Genomic DNA, 15,210 nt, shown 5'->3' on the forward strand with positions numbered 1-15,210 from the left:
CATGTTCTCCCCTGAAAGGCAGAGATGAGGCCAACACTTTCAAAGCGTCTCTAAGACCAGACTTGTGGTTCTCCTTGAACTCCCGCCATCTCCAGGTTTCACCCCAAGTTGATCTCACTGGCTCTAAGCCTCGTGAGTATGAGCATCTCTGGCAGGCACCTAGAAGTCAGGGTGCTGCCTTTTCCCCAGGAGGCATTCCATCCACCATGAGTGGATGGCCCAGGTTGGAGGTGGGGCGGGGGGCGGGAGTGGTGGTGCTGGACCTGAGCAGAAGGCCCTTCCTTCATGTCTCTTCTTTATTTCTTCCGACAATCCTCTTAAGTAGTGTTACCATTCCCCTTAAATAAGAAAATGACCTACAATTAGCCCTTCATAGAAGTTCCTCTCCTTTCTTCTTCCCATTCTAACCTGCAGTTTAAAGCAATTATGTAAATATCCCACACCATGGACACCAAGAGTCAACACCTGCTCTGTGGATTACACAATCCCTTCACTTTCTAGTGGATAAGCTTCTTAAGCTCGGCATTATTGTCTTGAATGAAGTCATATGTGGAACTCAATGTCTAAAAAAGGTGAACGTGCGCCATTTAACAGAAAGAATGTTGAGTTTCTGAGTTAAATTGAAAACATTTACTCACTCCAAAAATCAATTAATAAGAACAATGAGGCTTCTTGGATGCTGAACACAAGCTTTCAGTTTGTGGTTCTAAGTATCATTTTTAGTCCTAGCATATCAAATTTCTTTTCTTAGGATTTACATATGTACCTGTAGATAACATTTTAATTAAACTGATTCCGTAGCTTCAAAGTGGAACAACAGTGCTATTTTGTTGAAAATGCAATCATTAAGACTGAGAAGAGCTGGGGCACCTGGGTGGCTCAGAAGGTTAAAGCCTCTGCCTTCGGCTTGGGTCATGATCCCAGGGTCCTGGGAGGGAGCTCCGCATCAGGGTCTCTCCTTGGTGGAGAGCATGCTTCCTCCTCTCTCTCTCTGCCTACTTGTGATCTCTCTCTGTCGAATAAATAAATAAAATCTTAAAAAAAAAAAGACTGAGAAGATCTCACATTCCTTATCCATGAGGGATGGGAGGGGTCAGAAGGGTTCTGCAATCATACCTCGGGTCTTCAAATATTAACTCTTCTAAGAGACCGGTCTTGCACCAATGACTTAAACCCCACTTCCTTATCAGTAAAATAGGCACACTGTTAGGGCTCCACAGATATCAGCTATTAATTTTAGATAGAAATGTCACAAAATATACTACAAAATTCAAGCCATATGTACAATAAATAATAGATAAAAGTATCTATAGTATCATGATGGGTAAATACTGAAACGTTCTTAGCCTGAGACTATTACATAGAATGGGCTTGTTCTCCAAGCAGATGTTACTGGAACGTTTTTGGGTATTATTTGAGCAGCATGAAAAATAGGAGTGGGAGATGTGATATCCAATTTTATTAGCACAAACATTCCTTGAACGGAAATTTCAAAAGGGCCAGTCCTGAGCTATAAACCTCTCAATAAATGACACATTTATAACAAGTCCAAACATGTTCCCAGCATGGTAGATAAAGCTTTTTTCCAAGTCAACCCCTACGTTAATATGTATTGTGTCATCAACTATGTTTTTTTACAGGTTTAATATGGGTTCATATGTAATACACAGAGGTTTAAATTGGTTTGAAATTTTCTGGCCATGATATACCATGGTCACGATATATTTTGAGACCAGGGAGTTTCCTTATGGTGGATCAATATTCCTTGCTTTTTTTTTTTTTCTCACAACAGGCGCTACCTACTTTAACCAGATAGATCATAGACTTCCCTAAGCCCATTTCCTTATGTAAAAATAGACAGTAATGGCACTCTAAAGATTAAGTGAAATAATATTTATCATGAACTTATAAGTAACTATAGAATGATAAGTATTTATTAAGTAACACCTATTGTCATTACCGCTATGGCTTTTTTCTCATATTAGGTATGTTCATGTGTTTGAAGTGTATACATTAGAAACATTATTCTAGAAAGGAAATTAGAGAAGTCTCCACAACTCTGCTGCCTCTCCAGAAGCAAATACAATCAATTTTACTAACATCAAACTCAGCTTTCACATATTAAGGGAGCCAACTGTGGGAAACTGGCTTCAATTATATGTATGCAGATGGTTTTATAATTCAGAATATTGCCCATGTGGGATAATACGGTAGGTGAATAAAATAAGAACTTTAAATGACACAATTGCTTTTTATGTGACCACAGATTTAACTAATTTTAAATGCTTGGTGCTTGGTAGATGGAAGAGTGTGATGAGTCTGAGTCTAAATCAGTTTTGCTACAATAAAAAAGCATGGAGTAAACAACCTCGAAGGAGAAATATGTCTCCACAAAATTTATTTTTACCTGCTACACAAGTAGACTTTACTGGAATAGGATCTTTCTCTTATAAAGCAGGTTATTTCAGACGCTGTCTGCTAAAAACCAGAGCTCAAAAATATGTTCCTAAAAAATAGCCTAGAAAATAATTCAATTATGACATACTTTAATATAATCAGTTTATATAAAAACACATATTAAAATAGACAACCTGTCTCATTAACATTCAGCAGACATCTTGCTCAGCTGGAACTAAACTTATTTCAGACTCACACATACAGAAATCTCAGATAGGTTACAAATATATGGGCATGCCAAAATTAATTAAAATACACTTTATAAGTGGTTAAGGTGCTAAGATTATTTTGGTGGGTGCGTCTGCATATTTTTATGCCATACTATGTCACTGCCTTTTCAAATTTGAGTAAATTACAGTTTTGCAAGCCATAATTACATTGCCTCATGCTTGATGGTTATGCTTTGTAATACTGAGCCAATATTAATCAAGATTTCCTAAATTTATATCTCATTCCCTGTATGTCATGTTATGGCTTATGTGCTTTGGATAATTATACTCATCTATTGCTTTTATTATGTGGTTGATTACCACTCCCTTAGTCCCATAGCCCTCATCCAATTTATATATTCAGACCAGAATTTAAAATATCTTTTTTTTTTTCCCCTTTTGGCCAATACTTGCTACTGAGTGATACTTTAACCTTTCCATCTACCATTCTACCTACTCATCAAAACCAGATTGCATTTTGTTGCAGAAGAAAGATGTATTCAATACAACTTTGCCAAGAAGATGGTTATTGATATGTCTTTGAAGGGTAGCTATATTGCTTAGGTACCACTGGGGACTGGAGAAGTGAGACCTAAATTGCTTGTGGTACTGAGCAAAAGCAAAGTGGTTTCTTTGCAATTTAAAAATCTGAAGTGAAGTCATCTCTATGCCTTTTGCACATTTCAAAAGAAAGTTGTGAGTAAAGAAGTGGTCCTTGGAAACAGCTAAAGAATGCAACTATCATTATGGAAAATGCTATCCATAGGTGCCCTGGAATAGGTTATGGTCATAGTCTTAAGGATGTCATAAGCTTTCAAGCTCACATAGAAAAATAATTTACAAGTGATTTTTAAGTCTCTTCTTTGAAAGTATCAATGCATATTTAAAATCCTTAGAACGGCTACAGTAGCTCTCTGTGAAATGTTTCATTTCAGAGAGATTTCATTTGATGGCTTTTACTAACTTGGGCATGGCCTGTTTGGTTTCTAAGGAAGCCATGTGAAAGTCTCTCATTAATGCAAAGGGAAGTGAGTGACTTGTATGCATAGTAGGAATTTAGGAAAAGTTCATTGAAAACATACATACATATATCTACCAGTAACATACAAATGAGGCTTCAAATGGGAGATGACTGAAAGCCCAAAACATACCCCTTCATGCTGTCCAATGAAACATGTGAACGTCAAAATATGATTTTGCTAATGGCAGTTAGAGAAAATTCTCTTTTGGCGGCCTTGTCTGAGGTATAAATACAGCTAAGTCTTGAACAGCTTTCTTGTTAAGGTTGGAAAACATTCTTGGCATGTTTAATTTCTTCATAATCCCTAATTAAAGAATTGCCACCTCAAATTAGAATGTGTTTAATGTGAACCAATTCAAACTGCTCATTTCCAACACTAAAGATTTATTTTCCTTTCTTACTCTTCTCAACAAAGTTCTTCTCTTAACCTAGCACGATGCATCTGTGATTTTTCACATTATTTTCATCATTACTGTCATCAATGAGAACATAAATGTTTATGGAGAACCTATCTATCTTCACATTTTAGTCCCTTGTGCTACATACATAAGAAGATCGCAGGTGCAGATGCTTGGTCCCTGAGGAATTTCCCCTATCATGAGAGGGTGGGAGGCCTATGTTCTTAAATGCTACTTTTGCCTCCAGATTATTCTCCTCTCATTCCATCTTCTAGAATATCAATGGACGCCAAATGCAAATTTCCAGGTAATCTGACAAAATTATATTCATTTATAAATCCCTCTTCAAATCCCCTTTCTGTATCTCAATGCAGACACAGGGGAAATGCAAAAGGACCCAGCAGGGAATAAAATCAAGGCAGTCTTGAAGACTGAACTTTTAATGTGCTGCCCCATGGACAATCATTATCCACTGGGAGAGAAATGAAGCCTTACAAACCTCCTCCATCCACTCAATGGATGACAACTAAGCTACGCAAAGAAATAAAAAATAAAAATAAAAAAACAAAAGAAGAACCCCTAGGAGGCCAAACATGACAATAAAAACAAAAAACTTAAGCAGAGAGGTCACTCTCCACGCAGAACAAGTGAAAGAGGTCTCAAGTTTAGGCCAAATACGTTATAAAACAAATACAAACAACCAGCAATAATATAAACTTTAGGGAAGAATTCAGAGTCTGTAGCTGTTAAACTATGTATTATCTTAAATGCATAATTTTCAACAAAAAAATTATAACTTACGCAGAGAGCAAGTGAAGTGTGACTCAGAAAAGAAACAAGCAAGAAAGCAAAATAAGGTCACTGTGATTGTCCAAAGATATCAGATTTAGCAAAGACTTCAAAGAGGCTATTACAAAAGTGTGCAAGTAACTTGAATAAATCATGTTTAAAGAATTAAATGAAAGCATGACAATAATGAATCAACAGAGAATGTCAGTAAGAAAGTATCAACTATTTTTGAAAAAAAGAACCAAATGGAAATTGACACTGAAAATAACAACTAATAAATTTTAAAAATGAAGTAAAGGGAATCAATAGCCAATGGGAGATAGAAGAAAAGAGAAACCATGAACTAGGAAACAAATAGAAATGAACCAGTCTGAAGTACACAAAGAACAAAACTGAAAAAAAATGACCAGAGCCTCAAGATGTGAGGGACCAGGGATACCTGGGTGGCTCAGTTGGTTAAGCGGCTACCTTCAGCTAGGGTCATGATCCCGGGATCTTGGGATCGAGTCCCGCATCGGGCTCCTTGCTCGGGGAGGAACTGCTTCTCTCACTGTCTCTGCCTGCCTCTCTGCCCGCTTGTGTGTACTCTCTCTCTCTCTCTCTCTCTCTTTGGCAAATAAATAAAATCTTAAAAAAAAAAAAAAAAAAGATGTGAGGGACCACATCAAGTATAGCAATATATGTATAATTACAGACCAGAAGGAGAAGAGACAGAGGAAGGAATAGAATTTTTTTTTTCAAAAATAATGGCAAACTTTCCAATTTTGATGAAAAAAATCCACATACCCACAAAATTCAACAGGGCTAAGGGAGAATAAACGAAAGAAATCTATTATCAGGCACATCACAGTGTTGAAAAGAAAAGACCAAGAAAAAAAAAATGGAAATGTCAAGTAGTCCATGTAATATTCACACCTGCATTTCAGGAGAGATTCTAGGCTGGAGATAAAAATTAGGGTGTGACCAGAATTTCGTTGGTATTTCAATCCATCAGAGTGGGTGACATTATAAAGAGGCCAAGGATTGAGCTCTGGAACACCACAGTATGCAGACAGCAAAACAATGAATAGGAGCCAGCAAGAGGGATTAAGAAGGAGTGGCCAAAGAAGTGGGTGGAAAATCAGGAGAGATTGTGTATCTTTGAACCCCAAAAAGGACAGCATTGCAAGAGGAGGGTGTGATTAGTTGGATAACGCAACCTATGGCATGAGAACTTAGAACTATTGTTAGATTTAGCAACATGGAAATCATTGGCAAAGTAAGAGCAGTATGATAACTTGATGGGGGAAAACTTCTATAGGGTGAGTTTTAGAGAGACTAGAATAAAAGAAATTGTATATATCCAGTATAAAGAAATATTACAGACCTCATTGTGAAAGTAAGAAGAGAAATGGAGTAAGCATACAGAGCTTTATACTGTGTTCAAACTTAAGCTGTTACCAACTTAAAATAAAATGTTACTGATATAGATTGTTGTATGTAAGCCTCATGGTACCCACAAAGCAAAAACCTACACTAAATAAATAAAAGTGAATCAGAAAGGAGTCTAAAGATACCACTAAAGAAAGTCATCAAATCACAAAGGAAGAGAAGAAGAAAGGAATAGAGGTGAAGGGCCCAACAGCCAGAAGACAATTAACAAACTGGCAATAACTACGTAACTATCAGTAATTACTTAAAATCAAGAAATATAGTGGACAAATGGATAAGAAAAGAAGACCTGCCTACTTGCTGCCTACAAAAGACTCATTTCAGATGTAAAGGCAAGCACATCTAGGGGCACCTGGGTGGCTCAGTGTGTTAAGCCTCTGCCTTTGGTGTGGGTCATGAACTCAGGGCTCTAGAATTGAGCCCCACATTGGGCTCTCTGCTCAACAGGGAGCCTGCTTCCCCCTTTCTCTGCCTTCCTCTTTGCCTCCTTTGATCTCTCTTTCTGTCAAATAAATCAGTAAAACCTTAAAAAAAAAAAAAAAAAAGGCAAGCACATCTGAAAGTGAAGGCATGGAAAAGATATTCCATGCCAATGGAAACCAAGGGACAGCTCAGGTAACAGTATTGCTATCACACAAAACAAACTTTACAACAAAGACTCTACTAAGAAACAGAGAAGGGCATTGCATAATGATAAGGTGGTCAAATCCAGCAAAAGGATTTAATATTTGTAAACAGTTCTGGACTTGAAATCTGAGCCCCTAAATATATAAAGCAAACATTAATGGAAAAGGGCGAAATAGACAGCAACAAGGCATAACAGGGGAATTTAGAAACCCTTGTTAAATCAGTGGATGAAACATCCAGACAGAAACTCAAAAGGGAAATATAAGTCTTAAGTGACACATTACACCAGATGGATTAACAGACATATACAAAACATTCCATCAAAAAGGTGAATACACATTCTTCCCAAGTTTACCTGAAACAACTCAAAGACAGATCACGTGTTAGACCACAAAACAAGTCTTAATAAATTAGACTGAAATCCTAGCAAGCATTTTCTTCAACAAAAATGTATGAAACCAAGCATTACTTACAAGAAGAAAACTAGAAAATTTCATGAATATGTACAAATTAAAAAACATGCTACTGAGAAACTACTGTGTCAAGGAAGAAATCAAAAGAGAAATTAAAACAAAACAAAACAAAAAACAAAACCCTGTGCAGAATGCAGTAGGAACAGGTCTAAGAGGGAAGTTCACAATGATAAATATTTACATCGAGAAAAAAGAAAGATCTCAAACACGACTTTACAACTCAAATAAGTAAAAATAACAACAAAAATCCAAACTTAGCAGAAATAAGGGAATAATAAAGACCAGAAAAGAAATAAATGAAACAGAGACGAAAAAGCCAACAGAAAAGATGAAGGGAACCAAGAACGTGTTTAGGAAGATAAACAAAATCGACAAGCCTTTCACTAAACTCACCAAGAATAAAACAAAACTCAAATAAAATAATCAGTGAAAATGGAGATCATACCACACATAGCATGGAAATACAACGGATTATAAGACACTACTATCAACAATTACACATCAATGAATTGGATAACCTAGGGACACCAGAGTAGCTCAGTGGGTTAAGCCTCTGCCTTCAGCTCAGGTCATGGTCTCTAGGTCCTGGGAACGACCCCTGCAACTGGCTATCTGCTCAGCAGGTAGCCTGCTCCCCCTCAACCCCACCTGCCTACTTGTGATATCTGTCAAATCAATCAATCAATCGATCAATCTTTTAAAAAAATTGTATAACCTAGAAGAAATGGATAAATTCCTAGAAATATATAACTGAATATAACTGAATCATAAAGAAACTGACCAGTTGGTAGTAAGGAGATGGAGTAATAAATTTTTTTTTCCAGCAAACCTAAGTCCAGGGCCAGATGGCTTCGTTGGAAAATTGTAGCAAACATTCAAAGAAGAAGTAATTCCAATCTCCTCAAACTCTTTCAAAAATATAGAAAAGGAGATTTTTTTTCATTTATTGATGTTCAATTGAAATTCAATTCAATTCAATTCAAATTAATTTTATTTTTTAATTTTTTAAAAAGATTTTATTTATTTGACAGACAGAAATGACAAGTAGGCAGAGAGGCAGGCTGAGAGAGAGGAGGAAGCAGGCTCCCTGCTGAGCAGAGAGACTGATGCGGGGCTGGATCCCAGGACCCTGGGATGATGACCTGAGCTGAAGGCAGAGGCTTTAGCCCACTGAACCACCCAGGAACCCCTCAAATTCATTTTATAAGGCCACAATTACTCTGATACCAAAATTTGAAAATGATATCACACACACACACACAAAAATTACCGCCCAACTTTTCTGAATGTAGATGCAGAAATACTCACCAAAATACTGGCAAAGTGAATTGAATAAAAAACTGAAAACATCTTACATCATAATCAAGTAGGATTTATTCCAGGGATGCAAGGATGGTTTGACATCCCTAAATCAATCACTGTGATATACCACATTAACAAAATGAAGGATAAGAATCATATGATCATTTCAAGAGATGCAGAAAAAACACTGGACAAAATCCAACATTCATTTTTGATAAAAATTCTCATTAAAACAAGTATAAAGGAAAAATACCTCAGCATAATCATAAGTGACATGCTCACAGGTAATATCATGCTCAAAGCTGAAATGTTAAGAACTTTTCTTTAAGACCAGAAAAAAAGACAAAGATGTCCACTCTGGCCGCTTCTATTAAAAATAGTATTGTAATTGCTAACCTGAGCAATTAGGTAGGAAAAAGAAATAAAAGGCAACCAAACTGGGAAGTGAGAAATGACTCTGTCACTATTTGTGGATGATGTATTATATACAAAACCCCCCAAAGATTACATTAAAAATCTGTTGGAACAAATACAGAAATAAAGTTGTAAAATACACTATATATATATATGTGTGTGCATATATGTTCATATGTATATACATATGTATATATGCACATATATATACATATATATGTAAAATTTATTGTGTTTCTGTACACTAATAATGAATATCAGAAAGAAAAATTAAGAAAACAATTCCAGGGGCGCCTGGGTGGCTAAGTCGTTAAGCGTCTGTCTTCAGCTCAGGTCATGATCCCAGGGTCCTGGGATTAAGCACCACATCTGGTTCCCTGCTCAGTAGGGAGCCTGCTTCTCACTCTCCCACTCCCCTGCTTTTGCTCCCTCTCTTGCTGTCTCTCTGTCAAATAAATAAGTAAAAAATCTTTAAGAAAAAAAAAGAAAGAAAGAAAATAAAACAATCCCATGTACAGGTGCATCAAGAAAGATAAAATACCTAAGAATAAATTTAGCCAGGAGGTGAAAGACATGTACACTGAAAAATATGTAACATTGATTGAAAAATGAAGAAACAAATAAATGCAAAGATGTTCTATGCTCGTGGAAGTATTAGTATTGTTATAATGTCCATATCAACTATAGCAATCTACAGATTCAATGTAAGCCTTATTAAATACCAATGGCATTTTTCACAGAACTAGAACAAACAATTCTAAAATGTATGTGGAACCACAAAAGACCATGAAAAGTGAAAGCAATCTTAACAGCAAAGCTGGAGGCGCCCCACTTCATGATTTTAAACTGTATTTCAAAGCTATGGTCATCAAACCAGTATGATGTTGGCCTAAGAACAGACACATAGATCAATGGAATGGAACAAAACCATGCTTATCTGGTCAATTAATTTATGACAGAAGTGTCAATAATATACGATGGGAAAAGATAGTCTTCAATAAATGGTGTTGGGAAAACTGGACAGCCCCAGGCAAAAAAAAAGAAACTCGACCACTCTTATACTACACACAGAAACTAATTCAAAATGGATTAAATCCTTAAATATAAGACTTGAAACCTTAAAATTCCTAGAGAAAAGCATAGACAGTGAGGTTCTTGATGTCTGTCTTGGCCATGATCTTTTGGATCTGATTCCAAAAACAAAGACAACAAAAACAAAAATAAGGAAGTGGGACTGCAGCAAACTAAAAATCTTACTGAAGAGGAGAATATATTTGGAAGTCTGATAAGGGGCTAATACCCAAAATATATGAAGAACTCATACAACTCAATAACAACAACAAAGATTTTGATTAAAAAAAAAAAATGGCAGCAGAACGGAATAGATCTTTTTCTAAAGACAACCTACAGATGGCCAACAAACATATGAAAAGATTCTCAACATCACCAACCCTCAGGGAAATGCAAATCAAAATCACAATGAGTGATCAACTCACACCTGTCAGAATGGCTAGTATCAAAAAGACAAGAAATAACAAGTGCTGGCAAGGATCCTTATGCTCTGATGGTGGAAGTATAAACTGGCATAGTCACTATGGAAAACAATAGGGAGGTTCCTCAAAAATTAAATTAGAACTACCATGTGATCCACCAATTCCATTTCCAGGTATCTGTCCAAAGGAAATGAAAACACTAAACCAAAAAGATATATTCACCTCCCATGTTAATTCCAACATTATTTATAACAGCCAAGAAATGGAAACAGCCTTAGCATCCAATGATGGATGAAGAAGAAACAGTATAGGTATACAAAGGACTATTTTCAACCACATAAAGAAAAGAATCTTGCCTTTTGTGACAACATGGACAGACTTTGAAGACATTATGCTAAGTGAAGTCAGAGAAAGGCAAATTATGGTATGATCTCATTTTTATGTGGAATGTAAAAAAAAACCCCACAAAACCCAGGCTCAGAGATATACAGGTCAGAATGGTGTTCATTAGAGGTGGGGGGGGGTATGGGAGGGTGAAATGGGTACAGAGGGTCAACACATACAACTTCCAGTTGCAAAATGAAGAATGAAATATAAAACCTATAAAGTAAAGAATTTTCTATATGTCACATTTGAAGACTGCTAAGAGAGTAGATCATTCAAGTCCTCACCACACACACAAAAATTTTTTTCTGAGTATGGTGACAGATGTTGACAAGACTTACTGTAGTGATCATTTCACAATGTATATAAATATTGAATCATGCTGTAGTCATGTCCAAACAGGTTGTGTGTCAGTCTTATCTCAAAAAAGAAGGAAGAAAAAAATGGTGGTATGCAGCAGAAAAAATAATTTCAAATTTCATTTTCAAGATGAAGAGACAACTGGAGGGAGTGATAGTGGGTTGGGAGTGGGGAGGGAGCTTTGTAGACAATTTGCTTCTTAAATGGGACAATTACATATTTGATTGCTATTGGCAGTAAGTCGGTATAAAGATAAAAAAAAATTTAATAATTGCCGCAGTCATCCTCTTGAACTGAGGAGATAAGATGGGAGACGCACAAGTTTTGGAATGGTATGGGCAAGGAGTAGAGACACTTGATCTCCATTTGCAGAGTGACCATAGAGTGGGTACAAATGGCAGTAAAGGTTGGAGACTACTTTTGTCACTGCTCTCTGGGATAAACCATCACTTTTGCAGGTTATGAGAATCCTGAGTCTACATTTGCTCTCCTGATTGGTATTACCAATATTATCCTTGGAAACCAGATTAATTATTTGTCTTCCAGCAGACTCTGGATGTACCCACATTTCTCTATGAGCCAAATGCACATCTTTGATGGTTATATTTTCCTTGATACACCGAGTTCCTCCCTGGCTTTATCTTTATTGACAGGTGTGTTACAATTTTCTAGAAGGTTTGGTTGGTCAAAACAGGACAATCTAATAAGTAAAATATTAAATTCTAGCCTACTAGTGATTAGTATTTGTACAGGGCTGTGTGGTTCCCATAACATTTCCTATATTTTACCTTACTCAATCTTCAAAAATATCTGAATTGTAGACAGTCTTTTTCTTTTTTTACTGATATCATTTCACAGATTAAGACACTAAAATAAAGTGGCAAATTCAAGATAAAAACCAAACAAATAACCAAACAAAACTTATGAAGTGGTGAATCTGGGATTCAAACTCAGATCTGCTGATATTAAGAGTATTGGAATGTAAACTGCCATTTACCTGGGAAAGTAGAAGAATTTCAAAGCTTTTCAACAGGGAAGAAATTTCTATAGTACAAAAAGGTCTATGTTGGAGTGTTAGAGTTAGCCTTTAACACATTTATCAAAAATGTGGGAAATAAGAGTAACCCTGACCGAGGGAGCTACATGGGGAATGAGAGTGGGAACTATAGGAAATTATGGTAGATTTTCTGCTCAAATAGATGGCAATAGTTTCTGAGGCTTTTGTGATTTTCATCCTATCACAATCATTTTAAGATAATTATCATTATAGCAGTCTTCAGTAATGCTATCATACTATTGCATATTTGATTACTGTATGTATAAGTATGTATTTATACATAAATTACTATAAATCCTAACAGAGATTATTTTCATTTGACTCGATCAAGGTCAAGAACAGATGTGAAGTAACCCCTGTGGTAGGTGAGATTTATAACTGCAGTCTTAGTGTACAAGGCTCCAAATTCTCATCATGGACAAGGAAGCAGGTTTGGTTGAAATGGCTGTTGAAATTAGGAATTCCACATGCCTGCATGCACTCACTGTAGAATCAGAATGAAGAGAACAGAATCAATAGTGAGAGGGATACAGTATGCAGGATACAGATTTTATATCACCGTCTTTTTCTAACTTCCTCCAGTCCTGAGCTGTGGGCATGGCTGTCTCATTACTTGCAACTGGATATTGGACTCTTGGAGGCCAAAAGAAAAATATAGAACTTAAAGTAATTTTTCTTCCAGTAAAATTAAGGGATGTACCCAATTTATTAGGTAAGAGCTAATTTAACATGCATACTTAAACACCCTATCATTTGCACTCAATTTTTTAAGGCGTTTCCCAACAGGGCAGAGCTGGCAGATGAGTTGGGCTCCTTGTTTTTAAATGCAGGCATAGTCATTCTTTATTTGTCTTTAAGTCATCAGGAAGTGGGACCTTCCTGGCTCTTATAGCCTTTCCCTCAGCCACAGATGATGCACCACCCGTGCGGTATAGATCATTTTTGCTGCAGAAAGGAACCGAAGAACCAGTGAGTTGTAGTGGCTTTTAAAAAAGAGTTGCAAAAAAAATCAATAATAAATTATCTTTCTATACAGCAGTTTAGGTTCTTTGCACGTCCCCTCTGACATGTAGATGTACTTATAAATTGATTTAGTTGGAGACCATAAAGAATCTCGCTCGCTCCTGGACTGCCTAGTGAATGTGCATTAGCAAAATAAAAATAACCCACCTTGTCAGAGAGCCTTTCTAGGAGCTGTGAAAACCACCAAGGGTTTTTTGGTGTTCTTTTTTTTTTTTTTTCTTTTGGTTGCCTTTTTTTTTTTTTTTTTTTTTTTGATAGTTTAATGAGCTAGGCCCCAGCTTCCACGGGGAGACACAGCAAGTGGAGTGCTTCGTAATTTATTGCGGTAAAATGATCAGGATTCATGTTGTCTATAAAACATGAAAAACATTCTTCATTCCTTACCAATTAGATCATAGTTACAACTCACAGTTCCTTTGAGCTTAAAAGAAAAAACTTAACTGTGAGACATAAATGAAGGCTGTGGTTAAATTAAACCCTTCAACAGCCCAAACAGGCTTGAAAAGAAATGCCTTCTGGATGTTATTAGCACGCATATTTAAGTGCTATTTTTAAATTTTAACTGCAAGCCATCGTGGGCACAAATGTTTGGAATAGCTATTCTTCATCACAGTGTTGCTTGCACGTTTTTTCATCTTTACTAATTCCTTCCGCTAATTATTTCACCTTTTATTGTTTGAAAAATTTTTGCAGAGATAAGGAACTTGCTTTGTGGCGGTCAATGTAGTTGAGGAAGTAGGAAATCATTTACGGCAATGTCCCTTTGTCGTAAAAAGTTCAATGATCCCAACAATAGGATCACGTTTCCTTTACCCCGACTGTTCTAAAATGTGCAACAACTGAGAAGTCGAACATAGTAAAGTTTTAAATGTTTCATTTGTTTCTAAATGTTGAAGGAATCTATTCATTGCAGAAGAATTTAGGTATAACTCAAAGAAAGACAACGAAAGCCATCCCCTAGCAAACAATGAAGAATTTCTATATCCCAGCAAATCTACTTTCTTATGACATTACATACTTCTAGAAACGTGATCTATTATGTTGCCAGGACTGCCACTATTAAACACCACATAATAAGTTTCCTCAACAACAAAAGTATGTTTTTTGCAAGTTATGGAAACTGCAAGCCCAAGATAAGGAGTGGAGAGATTTGGGTTCTTCCACAAGACGCCTCTCTTCTCCGAGGGCAGGTATCTCTTTGTTGTTTCCAACTGGCTTTTTCTTTTCATGGACCTATCCCTGATAGCTCTTCTGTTCCTCACAGGAATATTAAGTCTACCTGATAAGGGTCCCACCCTTACAATCTCATTTAACCTTAAGTGCCTCTTCAAAGGCCCTATTTGCGAATATAGTCACCTTGGGGGTTAGGACTTCAATATATGATTTTGTGGGAGATACATTTTGTTTGGAAAAACAGGACTTTAGAAGTTCATATGAAATTTTAAATTTGAGATATCCTATACTTTAATAATTCTTCTGGTTTCAACAATTAGAATTTCAAATAGATTCTGCTACCAAATCGTAATACTGTTATCTACAGCTCATAGAGGAAAGAAATACATGGGCATTCTCCCCCCCACCATTTTGATAATTTCCTTAAAAGAATTTACTAGAAGGAAATTATTTGATCGAAAGACCATTTTGAGCCCTGCCTCCTCCCACTACACGAATATACAGGTATATACACATAATGCTTTGGTTTTCCATGTAATTTTTACCCATTCCAATGTCTTATATGTACTATTTTATGTTTTCTTCTAGAAGCACTATGG

The sequence above is a fragment of the Mustela nivalis genome (assembly GCF_964662115.1).
Source record: "Mustela nivalis genome assembly, chromosome: 3".
NCBI classification, from domain to species: domain Eukaryota; kingdom Metazoa; phylum Chordata; class Mammalia; order Carnivora; family Mustelidae; genus Mustela; species Mustela nivalis.